The sequence below is a fragment of the Neltuma alba genome, unplaced genomic scaffold, assembly GCF_004799145.2.
Source record: "Neltuma alba isolate B1F8T4 unplaced genomic scaffold, ASM479914v2 tig00006982_pilon, whole genome shotgun sequence".
NCBI lineage: Eukaryota > Viridiplantae > Streptophyta > Magnoliopsida > Fabales > Fabaceae > Neltuma > Neltuma alba.
This window is the reverse complement of record NW_021634642.1, coordinates 6,544-24,577: the sequence shown is the minus strand read 5'-3', so window position 1 is coordinate 24,577 and position 18,034 is coordinate 6,544. Positions and strand designations below refer to the sequence as shown.

Sequence of the window (18,034 nt, the reverse complement as noted above, 5' to 3'; positions counted from 1 at the left end):
CATTAATGAAAAAACAGTGGAGGAGGAAATTCGTTTTTTTTTTTTTAATTTGTGTTTTTTTCTATTTTAAATTCAAATTTATCACACTGAAAGTGAAGTCAGAAATGTGAGAGGTGTCTACACACACACACGTGTGTGTGAGTGTGCGCTACATGAGATTGATCCAAATTCCAAAATTCCAATGAAATAATCATAAAAAATAAATGGAGAAAACATTATTTTTCTACTAAAATCCACACACACTACGGTGTTCTTAAAATTGTTTGCATAAATGTAAAAATTAAAAGAAAATTTATTATAAAATTTTTGAGTATTTACTTATAACAAAAATTTAAGGTATTAGATATATATTAAGGTATTAAGAACTGGACCTGCTTCTAAACCGGTCGAAACAATAAAACAAAAGTTAGTAAATTAGATCAGAGTCAAACCAATGATAAATAAAAAAATAAAAATTAATTTAAATTCTCATTATGCCATTCAAAAGACTAAATATCAATTTAATACTTTGAATTTCTAACAAAATAATTATATACTTATATTTTCCTTTCATTTTTCTGCAATTCCCTTGACAAATTGACATTATAATATCATATTATTAAAATAACTAAATACTCATTCAAGCAAAATATCAAAATAGATTTATGGCAGCAAAATATTCCAATCTCCAATCATTTAGTCCTTAATTAATAATTTTTTAGCATTAAAAGAATTCAAAAAAAAAAACAAACAAACATAACCAAGTTAACCCACCAAACCGATCAGGTTAACCAATTTTCTCCCGAGTTGACTAGGTCAACCAGCCTACTAGTTTTTCAAGTGATCGGTTGGCCAATGTTTGGTTCAACCTGGGTGGTTTGTTCTTGTTTTCAATATTATGATATATACATGTATAGATGTGTGTGTAGGGCTATGTAAAAATACTCAAAACCCAGTCTGTCCCGTCCAACCCTACACAACCCTGTCCAATCTGGTCTTGAAAAAAATAACCCAATAAAAAGACTTGACCAATCAAGTCAAACTAAACTATAGGATGAGACTAGGCTAATGAGTAATAGGTCAAACCATGTGGTCTGATCCATTTCAGGCAGGATTTTTTTTTTCCAAAAAAAGTATGTGTACTTGATTGTGTGTTTGCCTTCGTCCTTTTCATGCTTGTTCCTTTCTCTCCCACACAGGCACTGCTCATCCCTTTCTACCGTCAGTTTCTACCTCAGCTTGCCATCAAATAACATTTTCAATTCACATCTTTTGCTGGCCCCTCCTGGCAATTCGTGTCTTTCTTTGCCATGGTCTTCAAATTCGCATGAGCATCTTCTAGTTCATGTTTGTTGTTTGGCCGTTTTTGCTTCGACTTCTTCTTCCGTTGCCATAATCTTTGCGTTTATTCATGTCAGGGTGGCTATTATTCTATGGTCACTTTCCTATTTCTTTTCAATTTTTCTTATATATTTCAGTTTTTTTTTTCAATGTGGGTCAACTTTTTTAGGCTTCCAGCATGTATTAATTTTGCAGTAAAAAAATACATTTTTACTCCTCCAGTCCTTAATATAGGACCCAATTCTTGAGTTGATTTTGATCCTAAATATAAGACTCATTTATCATATTTATCAGTTTTCTCTAAATTACCCCTATGGAGACTCCCTCAATCATAATCAAGTAGAAGAGGGAGATGAGGTATTAAGAAAGATGATTATAGTGTTTTAGGAAAAATGTGTCACTTTTCTTATAATTAACTAACTTACATAACTTCTTTAATCTAATCAAATTAGTTAAGTGGGTTCTATATTAAGAATCGGAAGAGTAATATATATATATATATATAAGTAAAAAAACAACTTAGATCAGTCTAGTAACCTGGTTGACTAAGTCCAACCCTGTCTAGATCTCTCTAATCAAACTGAACCAATCTTCAGAACAAAATTTTTAATCAATCATTTTTTAGACCAAACTTCAAGCTAGGTCATAGTCCCGTTCAACCCGGCCTTTATGCAGTTTTATGCTTGTAAGTATCATTTTCATCACTTTCAAACGAAAACATATAGCGATTGGATGATTAGATTTTTCTTAAAAAAGCCTCCTCGAATAGGATGAGCTTTTTTAAATAAATTTTTATAATAGATAGAATAAATATGTGAGAAAAATTTTATCTTAACATATTTCAAATTCTTTTATAAAGCTAATCCGAACACTTATGATCCCATGTTTTGCAAAATTGCTGAATTCTCTAACATTAAGATGCTAGATCATAATAGCGTGTTCTATTGAAAGCGCAGATTTGCCTTGATATTTATATATTTTAATGCAAAATTTTCTGTATTAGATCAAAAAGATTTTGTATGGTCAATGATCCTATGATTAGGTTGAATTTACAAGTACAGCATTAAAAAAGAATTGAGTATCTTTGAAAAAAATGATTTCTTGTCGGATCTTGTCGTTTGAGTCAGGTCGGATAAGTTTTTTGTTTTTTTTAATTTAATTATTTGTGGGTTTGGGGAGTAATTAACCAGCGACAACGCAACAATAAATGGTACGGTCAAAAACAGACCATTTAAACTGTTTCTACTTAGAACTGATTCGGACAAGTCATGTTTACCATATTTGAACCGTAGGTTATTCCAACTTAATCAGTGGTCTCGAATTTTGGATATGCAGTCACGATAATTTTTTTTTTGGCTATGTATAGTTATCTTTTTATTTGAGATAATCTTATTTAAAATATTATCAAGTACTAAATATAAATAATTTTTTTAATAGAAATTCGAATATTAGTTTACGAAATTATAGTATTGTTAAACTCAACCCCATTATAACCGCGATAGTTACACTCGATGGTACCAAGATTCGTCATATTGTGGGCCGACGTTGTCACAAACCGAACTACCCAGTCAGCTACTGTTAGTGCCGGACATCCGTTGAGAAATTCAGAAAGTAAACTTTTTTTAGCTTGTATGTTCTTATTTCACAAGATTTTTTTTTTTAAATAACCTCTCTCATGTTGAAACTACACTTCTATTCCTCCCATACTTAATATAGAACTTAACTTGTTGAATTGATATTGTTTTTTTTTCTAAATTACTACTATTAATTCTCTCTCAGCCATAATCAAATAGAAGAAGGAATGAGAATATTAAGGAAGATGATTATAGTGTTTAAAAAAAAGTATGTCATATTTCTTATAATCAACCAACTTACCTAACTTCTTTAATCTAATCAAATTAATTAAATATGTCTTACATTAAAAAATGAAAGAGTATTTACTAAATTTACTTTTCAATTTGGCAAAAAAGTAACATAGTTTTGTGTCTTAAAATTGTGATCAACTTTAGTCAATTTTTACGTACTACTACTTTAGGTCCTAAACATAAGAGCTAACTAATTATTCTAGCTTTTATATTTAAAACTAGAGTAAGATAACTTTTATATTTAGAACAGAAGTAGGTAATATTACCAATCATTATGCCGCATCAGTTACCCGTCATACGTTTAGCCAAAGTCATATTATGCATCTCATTTTAAACTTTCATTTATTACCTTTTTGCTGTGTTTCATCAATATTTTATATGCATGTTTTTGGTACGTACTAGTGTTTTTTTTTTTGGTCATGATGTGATCTTGTTTTATTGGGACTGAAATTTTATATGTGATCTTGATAATTATGGTTTCTATATACTCCTCTAATCCTATTTATAAGGTATTTTTAACATATTTCATACAAACTAAGAAAAACTTTAAATTATATTAACTCTTTATTAAAATATAGCAACTTTACCCGTATTTAATATATACACCTTTGAAAAAAAAAATAACTATCTATATTATAATAAATGAAGGACAACATAATATATTCATGGTAAAAATTTAATAAAATGACTTATGAATAAGACCAAAAAAATTTTTTCTCTCTACTCTATAAATAGAACCTGAGCAGTGATCTGTATATATGAGAAGGACACAGAAACTTCATCCTTAATCGCATTCTTTATTATCACCTTTGATGCCCACTTGATCGTGAAATATCATAATATATAGAACTTCCAAGAGAGAAAATATATATATATATATATGTATGTATGTATAAAGAACAATAATCCCTTTGTTTCTTTTAAAAGTTAGTTGAGGGGTTAAATTTAATGTCTAAATTATGGACTGATATGTTTTAATACAATACATTGGGTTGTTTTGAGAAGCTTAATTAACTAATTTATTAAACTTTCTTAATCTACTTAAATTGATTAAGTGGTTTTTATATGTACATTAAAGATTGGAGAGATTATATCGTGTTAGAATTGGCTGTAAGGAGTGGAACTGATTCCAATTTTCTTGAGTTCAAAGAGATAGATACTCGTTAGACCTCATTATATATACTTAAATCTAACCTAATATTATCAGATTTGAATAATTATATATAAAAAATAAATAATCATAATAGGAAGTATGAACTACAGTAACCAAAATTACTTGACAAATATTACAATATGTATGACTACTATCATTTATACTGCAACCAGATAAATTAGTTTGCGACATTTACATGTTCCTAATATATTAATATCTATAGCAATATAAATTCCAATATTTATTGAATTTTGGATAAAAACATAAATCTATCAATTAGAGTAATATCACCTTTCGAATGTCAAAGTTTCTGAGATCAATAATGTTGTGGACTAATGAACATTGACGTTGACTATCAACTCCACGTATTAAAGAGCCTTTTTACATCTAAAATGTTCATAAATTATATATTCACTACATTTATACATCTTTATATATTTAGAAGAAGAGAATAATATGAAAAATGTAATCATACTTATGTGGTTCGGTTAAGGTATAAATCTGTCCTAAAATTTTTACTAAGAACCGCTGAGCACTCAATTTTTCTTAGTGCAAATTTGTATTGGAAGTTGCAAATCATGATAATATTGTTCCCTATCATTAAAAATGTTATTCGTTAATACCATTATTTTAATGGTTAATATTAAAATTTTAACCGTAGGAGACAATATTAGTATGATTTTAAATTTCTGGAACAAATTTATATCCAAAAAAAACTTGTGGGTAGTCAATGCTCTTGAATAAAAACTTAAAGGACAAATTTGCATCTTATTAACCCAATCCTTGAAATTATGAAGCAAATTAAGAGGACAAACAATGACGTGTGTCGGTGCATAGAGGGGGGAGGGAGAGCAGCCATTTTTTCTTTTAGCCAAAAGAAAGCTAGTTTTATTCAAACAAGACGGCAGATAGATGAGCACCTACAAATCGACATGAAATAATCAACACAAACAAATCCAACCCATAACAGAAACCCTAAAACCGAAATGGGGATCCAGTTAAATAATAAATAGTAGACAAATTATTTTTAAAAAAAACCCACAGATTGCGATAGATATCACACTACTGCCAGTCGCCACACCACTGGCAACCAAAGCAATAGTTCATTATAACAATATAAAGCAGCTTCGAATTTATTTAATTCATGCATATCTAGATTCATGGGAATGATCAAATTAAAAGGGACTTTCCATTTCCAAAGGTTGGAAACCATGACGAATGGTTGCATGCCATATTTGAGTGATATCGAAAGTGGCAGAACCACACTCATGTACGTTCCATCCTTCTAAGGCATGCACTATTCCTGCTATTCGCCAAGCACTCATTGCTCTCCTTGGCAGCCAGTTCTGTGATTTGGAAGTGAAAGATTAAAGCAATTTGATATTAAATGATGGCTTTCATGAATGGAATACAAGACATTAATTGGGCTTATTTAAATTTTGCTAACATTATATAGACCTTCCATCTATTTTTAGAACATCCATTCTATTTCAATTTATATTGATCTAATTAAAAATTATTATAAAAAAAACTATGGTGGCTATACGTACTACTAACCTCACAAGAATGCGTATTGGATGAATGAGGAAGGAGCCATCATGGCAGGAGTATAGTGGTAGAAGCAATCTTTTCGCATTTTCTTCGGAGGAAATTGAGAAAATGGTATGAAAATCGATCCTTTTGCTGCTTCATCTGTTCATTTTCATCCCATCCATCTCCTACCAACCATATCTTCAAAAAACAAAAGTATATATTTAAACACTTCAAGTTTCAATTCAATAATCCCTTAATTTTATTAAGGATGGAGGTCTAATTTTATCTATATATTTTCACTCAAAAGTGATGTTGCCCCCAATTCTTTTTTAGACTCGATGTTGCCCCAAAGGTCTAAAAATATACCAATATTACTCCAGCCCGTTAATAAAGTTATTTTAACCATTTGTTGACTTATTTATATTGAGGTGGCTAATTATTTTTAACGATCAAAATTAACTTCAATTTGTTAATGAGTTGAGGCAACATTGCCACATTTTTAAACACAACTATTTCATTAGCTTGCTGCTTTCGCGGTTACCACTAAAATGTTTTTCTGGTACGTCTTGTGAATCGGTTGATGGAGCAAAATGTATTTTAAACATGTTTATAGGTTGTCAATGGCCTTATATATATAGCCTAATGACTTAAAAACTCCTTTAAAAAGCCACAGGTTTGATCTACTTGTAATTTCAAGTTAGTATTACTCATCTCTCTAATAAATAAGAAAAACAAATTCATAAATTTATATAATATAACTGAATAAACCATCCGTTATGAGAGAAACATGGCGATAAAGGAAGTCATTTGATTCTTAACAATATTTACCTTGGCATCGAAGGTAGCAGTGAGAGTAAGATCTACTTTGGACTCGAGTCTTGAATGTAGCTTCGTCGTCTCATCCTTGTTTAATATAGTTACCTGCTTGTAATCACCAGCAACTTGAAAAACTAAAATAATTTTTCTTGAAAATTCTATTATTTTCACAAAAAATTAAGGAAATTGTTAACTTAAATTTGCCCAGCCACTTTTCTCTGTACTTACAGAATTCTTCCAAAATTTAAACGGAATCAAACTAATACCACCCCCAAAATTTGAGTTTGTGACTCAAATTTTGAGTGCTGTTTTAATTTGGAACAGCGGCATGATTCTTCTTCAAAGGCAGTTTTTCAACTGTGATTAACATAATACTCCTCCGGTCCTAAATATAAAACCCTTATACATACTAGTATAAGGGTCTTATATTTAGAACTGGAAGAGTATGAAATAAGTCAGCGTGTTAGACACACTATCAGATTTTTTTTGAGCAGACACACTATCAGATTAGGATGCTATATGGCCCTAGAAAAAAATATCAGGGTGCTAGATGCTACCTCACCCTTTATTATAAAAATGCAGTTTTACAGTTAGCAAGTATAAAGTATAAATAAAAAAGAACAAGATTTTATAAAAGGAGTGCATTGAAAACCTTATTTATATAATTGCATTGCCCTTATTCTGCAAAAGTGCATGAAACTAATTACCTGAACATTTCTTTTGGTGAGAGCATTGGATATAGCCAGAGAAACCTTATTAAAGTTGCCTCGCAGAAGCACTTGACTTGTGCTCCTGGGAATGCTGTTCACTGCAATTGCCGCAGCCAAACTACTTCCATCTATAACTTTTATCTTCAACTTTGGAAACTTATGGATGTAAAGTTGCCCATATCCATTCAACTCTTCTTGCTGCCAATGTATACATGATTTTGCATTATAAAAAACCTATATACTGAAGGTTTGTGTAATATTTTTTATTTCTAATTACCTGATTAAGAAGCCCAAGACTCAAAACTTTAGCTCCAGATAATTCAGCCTCTAATATGCCTCTTCAATTAATTTGTCCACTGATGTGCTTTGTCCTTTCAAATACTGCATAACACACAATCAGAACATCAATGATAGGTCCTGGATCCCATATATAATATTCGTTCTTATCCTAAATGTAAGAGTTAATCGATAACTAATATAAAAAATAAGAAAATTATTTGGTTATTTGTGAAAAAATGTGTGTTGGCTTATCTAAAGCTCACCTTCCAATCAATTGCATTAGATATTAATTTTTTTTAATTGAAAACTTTAATTAATATGTGCAATCAATAGAGAGGATTTTGAGAGAAAAATTATATAGATTTGGAAGATAAGATAGATTTAGATCTTATGTTTAGAATCAAACAAAATATTTGTGCCAGCTCTTATGTTTAAGATTTGAGTGACTAAAAATTTCAATCTTGTCTAGGATCTTAGTCATCATTTTCATGTAAGTGTGATTGCCTCATTATTTCAGATTCTTTAGAGTTTCTTGAGCATAAGACAATTCTTTCCTTTTTTATATAAAGTCAAAATGCATTCAAAAACAAGAAGTTCAAGTTACAAAGTCGGAGAATAAAGGACAATCATTAAGAAAATAAAGATCTCTACAGCCTATTCTCGGGTTTGGAAATTAAGAAAATAAAGAACATGAGACAATTCAAAGCCCTTCAAACTAGATAAATTCTACAACCCACAGCTATCACAGTTAAATCTATAGTTCTTTAAAATAACAACAATACCTTTTTATAATCTGAACCATTCCCAGATTGAGGTACGATTAAGCAATAGATTATAATATGGAAAATTCTTACTTGTTTTGTGAATCTTGGTACGACCCATGACTGCAAATTGAGCTTGTTGAAAGTGTTCCTTTCTGAAACAAATGTTCGACCAAAGATCCAAGCCATTGCTATAAAACCAAAAGTGAAGGGCCACATGAAACAAATATACCATTTTGGTGTTTGAGGGTTGGAGGCCAAGGAAGCGAAGCCTAAAGGAAGATGATAGATAGAATCTGGTGTTGTTAGGTGGGTTAAGTAAACCACATCAAGTGAATCCTTTGATCTCTTCAAAGACATTTCATAAGTTTCATCTGTGGATTCATCCACAGTGCCATAAATGTAGTCATATATTGGCATGAAAAGAGAGTAATTTGTCCTGAATTTGGTGTGGTGCAGTGAGTGAAACCTGTGGTCCACAAATTGATCTTGAGTTTGTCATTGTTGATTGAACGACTATTCAATTATTGATTCACTATGATAATTGCATAATCATAAATGCCAATTAAGAAAATTAAATGGTACAAAAAGGTTCTAAAATAATTAATATTTCTTAGCCAAACATTCGTATTTACAAGTCAAATTCAACAATTTATATTTACAATGCAAATTGAACTTTCATATTTTACTAGGCGGGATACATCATTTACAACTCTTAGTTATAAAAGTTACCCCTTTGATCCTATCTATAAGAGCTAGTTGAGTTGATTTTGGTCCTAAAACCTTAATTCATTTCATCTCTCATATTTATTTTTTTAAAATTAATTTATCTAACTTATAAATTGATATATAATTTAAGTTATACAAGAATATTTTATGAAGATCATGTGATATTTTCTAAAATTAAGTAATTTATTTAGCTTCTCTAATCTATTCATATAAATAAATAGCTCTTAATTGCATTAAGAAATCGAAAGTAATATAAAACTTGAATTCCTTGAGATCTCTTTGGTCCCGTTTGGTAGGAAGCATTGAAAATGAAGGATATGGACTAGGACTGCGATTGAAAAAAATTATTAAAAAAGTCTTTAGCATGAGTAATTGTTTGTCATATAAGTAATTAAGGCTCAATCCTACTTTTATGGGTTTGCCTAATCCCATATAACAAGCAACTTTTCATGCTAAACATTATTTTTTCAATATCAATCACAATCCTTATCTCTCATTTTTAATGCTTCCCACGGTACCTTTGTATCTAATTTTCTTATAGACCTAAAGTATTGAATTGAAGTGCAGTCCCTATTTTTGGTAAGTTGCAGTCATAGCGGGAACGATGATAAATTGAAATTGTAATAGTCCCAAAAGAATAGCCCTTTAATAATTGGGGAATCTGTGGAGGATCTACTGTAAGGGCATCTAAAGCATATCCACCTCGAACTATATATCATAGTCTATATTTTAATTAGTGGATGTGGGACTTAACATGCTCTCATAATGAAGGCACAAGGAATTGATGAGGAGACTTACGATGGAGTGTAAGCGAGATACTTCAGAAAGGGGAAGAGCAGAAGAGCTTCTCTGGAAGGAACTCAAAGTTGCAGTGACCCAAATTGTTCATGAAATCGATATAAAACAAGTAACCATAAACCGAAGCAATGGAGGCTGTCTTTGTGAACAATGTTGCAAATTGCGGTATTGCGAATAGAGCAACATATGCTAAGACCTCAGCGAATGGATGAGCAACAGCTGTAAAATAATCGCAGTAATAACATCAAGGGTATGTAAAAGAAATAAGAAATAAGAAATAGAGCGAATGTACACTTATGTCTCAAAAAATTAATTTGATGATGGCAGAGATCTAAGAAAATCTTGTGGAAAGATGAATTGCAAATATCAATTCGTACAACTTTAGATAAACTCAGGTGAAAATAATTAGGAGTGACTTAAGAAAATTAGTAATTTGATTTGCAAATGAGACATTTATATTTGTAACTATCTACATATTTGGATATTTTTCCAGTATTTAATATAGGAGCAACATAACTAATTTATAAGAATTAAGAAAATTAAGTTCATTATTTGTAATAAAACGTGTTGGTTTCTCTAAAGTACTCCTTTTAATTATTTGCATTAAAAATTATTCATAGATAAAAACCCTCTTCATATGTGCAATCAACGAGAGTTGAGGAAAAAAATTATCTTTTAAAGACAAACTAGATTGAGGTCTTACATTTAGAACTAAAGTAAACACCTCTACTAACTATTAAGTTTAGGCTAGAGGGAGTGCCATCCTTCAGCAAACTTCTTCAGACTTAACTATTTTTCATTATATACAATTGAATACATACGCATATACAAACATGTCAATACTAAGCTCGAATCAATGACCTTATCCCAGCATAGCTAGTGGCACTACCACTAGAGCAACTTGGCATTGATTAATTATCATTAAATTGACCTTTTGAAACCAATTGTCATTCCCCTGATAAATTGATCAATCCAAAGCAAATATCAACTCTTCCCAACAACACAACATAAATTAAAAAGAAAATGAGGAAAACTATGAATGAAGAGTATGATACCAGTAATAGGTTGGGTGACTATGGAAGAATGATGGTGAGAATGGTAGCGAGAATAAAGAAAGTGGTGATGAAGTGCTCTGTGAAACCAATAATAAAGAAACTCCACTGGACCAGCATGTAATAAAGCTACGAAAACCACACCATCTGCTCTCCATACGGGTAAGTGATTAGCAACCTCAGGAAGCATCGTATATGCTAAGCACATGATATGTCCAGTCAACAAAATATAGTCATCCCTGCATATATCATACATTCCAAACCAAGGATAGATCAATATTTTAACTTGACTATTTGTAGTTCTAGAGATATTATTGATTCTTAATTCCTAATTATACGGATCCTATTCACACATGAATGCAGCGGGTGCATTTAAAACGGATTTTAAAAAAAAAAGAATAAATATAACTGCAAAAGCATACTTTTTGTCTTTTGATTTTATACAAGATTTTAATTTAGTTAATTTTATGATGTAACTTTTCAGTCTTTAAATCCTAATACCATTAGTCTCAAATGATGACTTTTTATGCCGATTATTGTTATTTTTAAATTAAACTTAACACATCAAGATTTGAAAATGTTTTGTCAATATTTAAAAGTTTAATGTTAGTATCTTTTGTTAACAGTGTTAAGGTTATACGACTAACAAAACATTTTATAAAATTAAGGGACCAAAATGAAATATGGTGTATGTGAAGTTAAAAAAGAAAAAAGAAAAAAGTACACGACCATATAATTACGATAAGTAAATGAATGCACAACTAAGTTCTTTTTTATATCAGAATTGGGTCATAAATTTGAATCTCACCTCCAATATATAGTTTCAAATATGGAAATCGTTTAAGAGTAGGGGATGATATATACGTGTTAAGTGAATTGGAGATTTGGATTTAAAATTATGGCTCAATATAAAATATAGCTATAATAATTATAATAATTAAATTGTAATGTATGCTCTCCTTAGCTTTGTTAAAACCTAAAGTTAAGTGGACCTTTGTATTTATTTATTTATAAACATACGTACGTAGACCTTTTTCATCTCTTCAGCTTTGGTAAATGACACAAGCTTAACTTTTTAAGAATAAGCACAAGCATTCCTTAAAAATAATAAATTACACAGATATCTAATAAGTTGTTCTAAAACTACAAGGACTTTTTTCCCCCTTAAGCTACTTCCAGGGAGAATTGTGTGGTTTAAACTTATGGTAGGTTTGTGGGGTTCAAGAGCAGAGGTTTCTGCATGTTTTTGGCCCCCCTTCCACGGGGGAGGAGGTTAGATATGTATAATTCTGAAAAAAAAATTATGTAATTTTCGAAAAATTAAGGAAGTTATGTTTAAGAATCTCCACAACCAACAAAATAAAATATTAATGCATATAGCAAGATGATGCACTAATTCAAAAATCACAACACAGCTAATTTTATTTTCTAAAACTAAATAAAATGTATTAGAATATACTAGCTCCAATCCTTAATATAAGAGCTAATTAGGGATTAAATCTGGTCATAAATGTAAAACTTCAATCCTCTTATCTCTCATCTCTTCCCAAAATATCCCTATTGATTGTGGGGGTTCCCATTAAGGGATAATTCTAATAATCCAATACACATAATTAGATAGGATGGTTTAGGGAGATTAACGTATATTTGTGACAAATTAAATAATCAACTTAACTAATTTCTTTAATATTTATAAATTAGTTATTTAGCTCTTATATTAAAGTCTAGAATAGTATGTCAACTTTAATTTATGAAAAATTGTAACATTATGAGCAGTTTTGAAAGGACCGAACCAGTTGCTTTCTCTGTCAACTTGTGAGAATTCAAGGCCCCTGTCAATTATCCTGTTTTTGCCTTGAGCTGATCGATGGCGAGAAACAGATATCCAGATCTGGTTGTGAACCAACCTCGCCATTAACATTGGAACTATGAGACAGTAAGCGAGGTCTCTCTCATGCGACGCTGTCGCACAGTGAATGATGGTCTGAACAACCCATGGGGCCAGTAACACGTACTTCAGTAATTTCCATCATCGTCCGTCGTCGCCATATGATGAAACAAGACAAGGGCAAATTTGTCAACATCTTTTTCATTGTCATTTAACATACAATCTCATCTCATTTTCAATATAAGAGCTAGATAACTAATTTGAAGAGATTAAGTAAATTAGTTAAGTTAATTAATTGTAACGAATATGTGTTAACATCCCTAAACTACCCTTTCTAATTTTGTGCATTGAAATTATCCCTTAGTGAGAACCCTTAATTATAATGAATAGGGATGTTTTAGAGAAAACATTATCAACTTGAAAAACAAAATGAATTGAGATTTTGTATTTAGAACTAAATCTAATCTCCAATGAGTTCTTATATTAAAGACCAGAAATAGTATGTCATTTAGTTAGAGGGTTCTTGTAATAACGAGCAGAGAGACAATATATATGATGGAAAATTGTAGCAAGCTGGGGAGAAGAAGAGTTACAGTATCATCAATGCATAATGTCACAACATTGCCCAAAAAGAAAAGAAAAAGAAAACCTCAGCGAACATATATTAAATTTGTCACATATAAACTGCAATATATATTTCATGTAACTGAAAAGAATGGAGCATTTTTTCCCCTTTTTGAACGCAAATCAAAGCTAAGTGATCATATATTAAGAAAATTAATTACAACTAAAAGTACGAGAAAAAAGCAATAGGCCGAAAAGAAAGAAAGAAAGAAAGAAAACTTCTTAAAATATTCCCCTGGCAAAGTTTATTGTTCAAATGTATCTAAAATTTATTTAAAAGCTCAAGTGCAACCTATATCCTTAGCAGGTATAATTCTTTTTCAATTGCGTATAATATAACTTTAACTTTGTATACATTTGCACACGCATGAAGATTTATTGCACATAACTGAACAAAAGTTAAACACCCAAGTTTTTGGGTATCTTTGAGAATGAATTTTGTGATAAGAGACTTTTCAGCAATTTTTCTGGGGAAAAAAAATGTTAAAGAGGCTGAAAGCAGCTATATTAGGAGAGGCACAAGGAAGCAAAACCTTAAAGCTCCCAAGAGGCTTCCATGGCCAATCTGTAAGAATGCCTGGTTGCGAAGCCATGTCTTTCAAAATAATAAAAAAAAAAATTATATCACAATCTCTTGTGGCATAGCATGGGCTGCATGGCCTCCTAACACGCGCATATATAGTGCTTTATTCATCTGGTCCCAAAAAAAAAAAAAAGTCATTTAATGTACACAAGTAATACCAAATTATAGTCCTTATAATTTATTATAATTTCAATTCATTTTTTTAAGAGTTATATATCGTATCCTATGTATATTATCCATTGATTCTACCAACTCAAATACTACTCTGGGTCCTCATTGAAAGGCCTCTCATGTGCACACATATTAAGAAAAGAAGTAAAGGTGGTTGCTTGTATTTTTTTTTTTTTTTGACCGGACGTGGTTGCTTGTATTTAATCTATCAAAAGTTTGTTGTCATTTCCATAAAATATCCCCTGACTGTTGACATTTAAAGCTTGAAACTTTTCAGCACATAATGGTAGTTGGGGGGGGGGGGGATTACTAATTTCGGTAAAAAATATAAGAGTTGGAAAAAATTATTTTAATTGTAATCTAGTTTATCCACCAAATTCACAAACTTTTTTTTTAAAATATACCTATTGATTGTACATATTAAGAGGTTTTCAACATGAGGTAATTCTAATACACATGACTACATAAAATGTTTTAGTAAAACAACACATATTAGTTATTAATTTTTTTAATATTCTAAAATAAGTTATCTAGCTCTTATATTAAAAATAAGATACAGTAATGTATAAATAAGATATAGATAAAAGAGAGAATCATGTCTTACTCTTATAAATAGAATCAAAACAAACTTAATAATTAGTTTCTACAATCAGGAGTGAGTGGAGTAATAATTCTTATAATTTTTCATGTGAAAATTGTATAGCTCTCTATCTAATTATCAATATAGAATTCAATTTCGATATCTATGGCAAGCTGTATTTGTCACAAATAAAAAACAGTATGTTTCATTGCTACAAATCATCACCATGTAGTTAAAAATATTTTTCTGAATCTTTTTTAATTTTTTAAAATTTCGTTTTAAGCTTTGAAGTGCTATCTGGTGTCATATTGATATTTGGATTAGGATCTCATATGATATATAGAAATAAGTTGAGGTAGATTTCAACTTATGTTGGAATTTTACGCGTACATAATGATCATATGTTGATAAACTTAGAGTTCAGGAGTTGGCAGCGCTTGAATATAATACTACCTCTGGTTTTTAATTAAAAAAACTAGTTAGGAGTTGAGTTTTGCCCTAAATATAAGATTTCAATTCATTTTATTTATTTTTCTTTTTCCAAAATATCCATATTAATTACAAAGGATTCATACCAACAGATAATCCTAATCATCCAATATACATGATTGAAGAGGATGCTTTAGGGAGATCCACATACATTTATGATAAATAACGAACTTAATTAATTTTTTTAATATCCTCAAATTATTTATTTAACTCTTATACTAATTAAAAGCCAGAGGTAGAGGTAGTATAATAGTATTGGTCTTTGGATGTTAAAAATTTGTATGAAAAACTGTTACAACGAACTTTATTGCGTTGCTGCAGAAGAAATTTACTAAAAGTCACGCGGCTGATATGATTAAGGGCGAAGCTGTATCAAGCACTTGGTCTTATTTTTTTGATACACCTAGCACCTTCATTTTATTTTTAATACATTCGGTATCTTAATAATTAAAAATAAGATTATGATGTTAGGTGTACTAATAAAATAAAGTCAGTATATTGGACGTACTGGGAAGGTAAGATGAGGTCATGATCCACCTTTGCTTATAATTAAAATTGGTGGACAATTGTAATTTGTAACTGGAAAAATTGGTGGACAATAAAGAATACCTTACAGACACGTGTTTGTGTGTGTGTTAAAGCACTTTATGCGCAATAAAAACATGTAACTAGAAGTTTTAATGAAAATAAAAATAATTAAAATGCTTTAGTGAGTGTATTGAGGATTTTTCTATTACTAAATTTTCAACAAAAATACAGAGAAAATTTAAATGGCTAACGTAATTTCACACTAAACAATTTTTCTCTCTTGGGTGTTACTCCCTGCCTCCCTCCCTCCCTCCCTCCCTGGTCCCTACCTATTTATAGCAGCCTTTTCAAAGCTTCGGGAAGAACTAAAACATGTTTTTAGACATACCCCTAATATATGATTATAAAAAGCGTTTAAAGTGGTGCGCAATCATGACCTTTAACGGAGAATGGGGTTGGAAACAAATTAAAGTTAACCTAAAAAATAAATATTAAATATGCTTGTAACATAGTACTAGCTAGTATATTATATAAAGTAATCTGTAATAAGTTTTCACATATTTACCTCAATTACATGGTATAAAATCACTTAAATAAAAACCAAAAATCTTCTTTTTCTTTTATAATAAGCAAAATGATATTATAAACAAATTCTACTGAGTTTTAAGGGAGAATTATTATAAGATCTCAATGAAGGATCCTGATACAAGTGAGTTTAAATATATTGTTATTTTTTACACTGAAATTTGTCATGACAAACTTTTTAAGACTTAATAGTAATTCCTCCGAGGTTTAGAGTACAAAAAAAAAAAAAAAAACAAGGCAAACAGTTAAAGCAACAAAACGATGAAAGATAGAAGGATGCATAATTTCAAAATGAATGGGAAGGAAGCCGTCAGTAGAAAAGAAGTCAAACAGTGTTTTACGTCATTGTGCCTGTGGCATCTCAACATTCTCCATGAATAAAGAAGATGAAAGCATACCAAACGCCTCATAGAAAATCGAATGAAACAGGGACTTCCCCAGTTCTAACCATAACCGACTAACCGTTCAGCTGATTGCTGTTACTAGTTGCACAATTTAATGAACGTACACCTTCCGTCCTATTTATGAGACATGAAAAAAATGTTTTTATTTTATTTTATCTATATAAGTCATTTTATTAAATTTTTAATATGAATATATTATTTTGTCCTTCATTTATTATAACATATCCAACTGGTCATATTTATAAGACAGAAAGAAAATACTCTTCTTAGTTCTATTCATAAGTCATTTCATTCAATTTTTAGTATGAATGTATTATTTTGTCGTTCATTTATTATGGTGTAAATAGTTACTTATTTGATCCTATTTATAAGTCACTTTTAATATGTTTCACACAAATTAAGAAAAACCTTAAACTTCATTAACTCTCATTTAAAATTCAACAGCTTTCCAACTTTATCCCTATTTAATATACATTATACCTCACATAAACAAAGTTAACACAAAAATAAATAAAGGGTAAAATTGTACATCCATATAAAAAATCTCTCAATGCCCTATAAATAGGACCAAAAAATATCTTCTCTTTCTACCCTATAAATAGGACCAGATGAGTATTTTCTTAAAGGTGTATATATTAAATAGAGGTAAAGTTGAAAAGTTGTTATATTTTCCAATTTTATCAGATGTCCCTGAAGGGACAAAAGTTGTTATATTTTAATGAAAAGTTAACACAGTTTAAGGTTTTCTTTTTATCTGTGTAAAACATGTTAGAAGTGTCTATAAATAAGACCAAAAAAATATATACTGTAGTTTTTTTTAAAATGTGTATATATTAAATAGGATTAAAATTGAAAGGTTGTTATATTTTAATGAAAAATTAAACATGTTGGAAGTGTCTTATAAATAGAATCAGAGGAGTAGATATGTAGTTTTTTTAAAAGGTGTATATATTAAATAAGATAAAATTGAAAAGTTGCATATTTTAATGGAGAAGTAATGCAATTTAAGGTTTTCCTGAATTTATGTGAAACATATTAGAAGTAACTGATAAATAAGACCAAAGGAATAATAATTTTTCTATTATTTAATAAAATAAAAAATATATTTTTTATTTTATAAATTAGTAGTTCCCAGCTTTTTTTTCTCCCCCCCTCTACGGACCAAA

The 18,034-nt window shown here is 30.0% G+C and overlaps 1 pseudogene; it reads right to left on the bottom strand.

Annotated features, from left to right (window-relative positions):
- Positions 1 to 5,513: 5,513 nt before the first annotated feature.
- LOC114751540 (very-long-chain aldehyde decarbonylase CER1-like) lies at positions 5,514 to 14,121 on the bottom strand (annotated as a pseudogene).
- Positions 14,122 to 18,034: the final 3,913 nt, after the last annotated feature.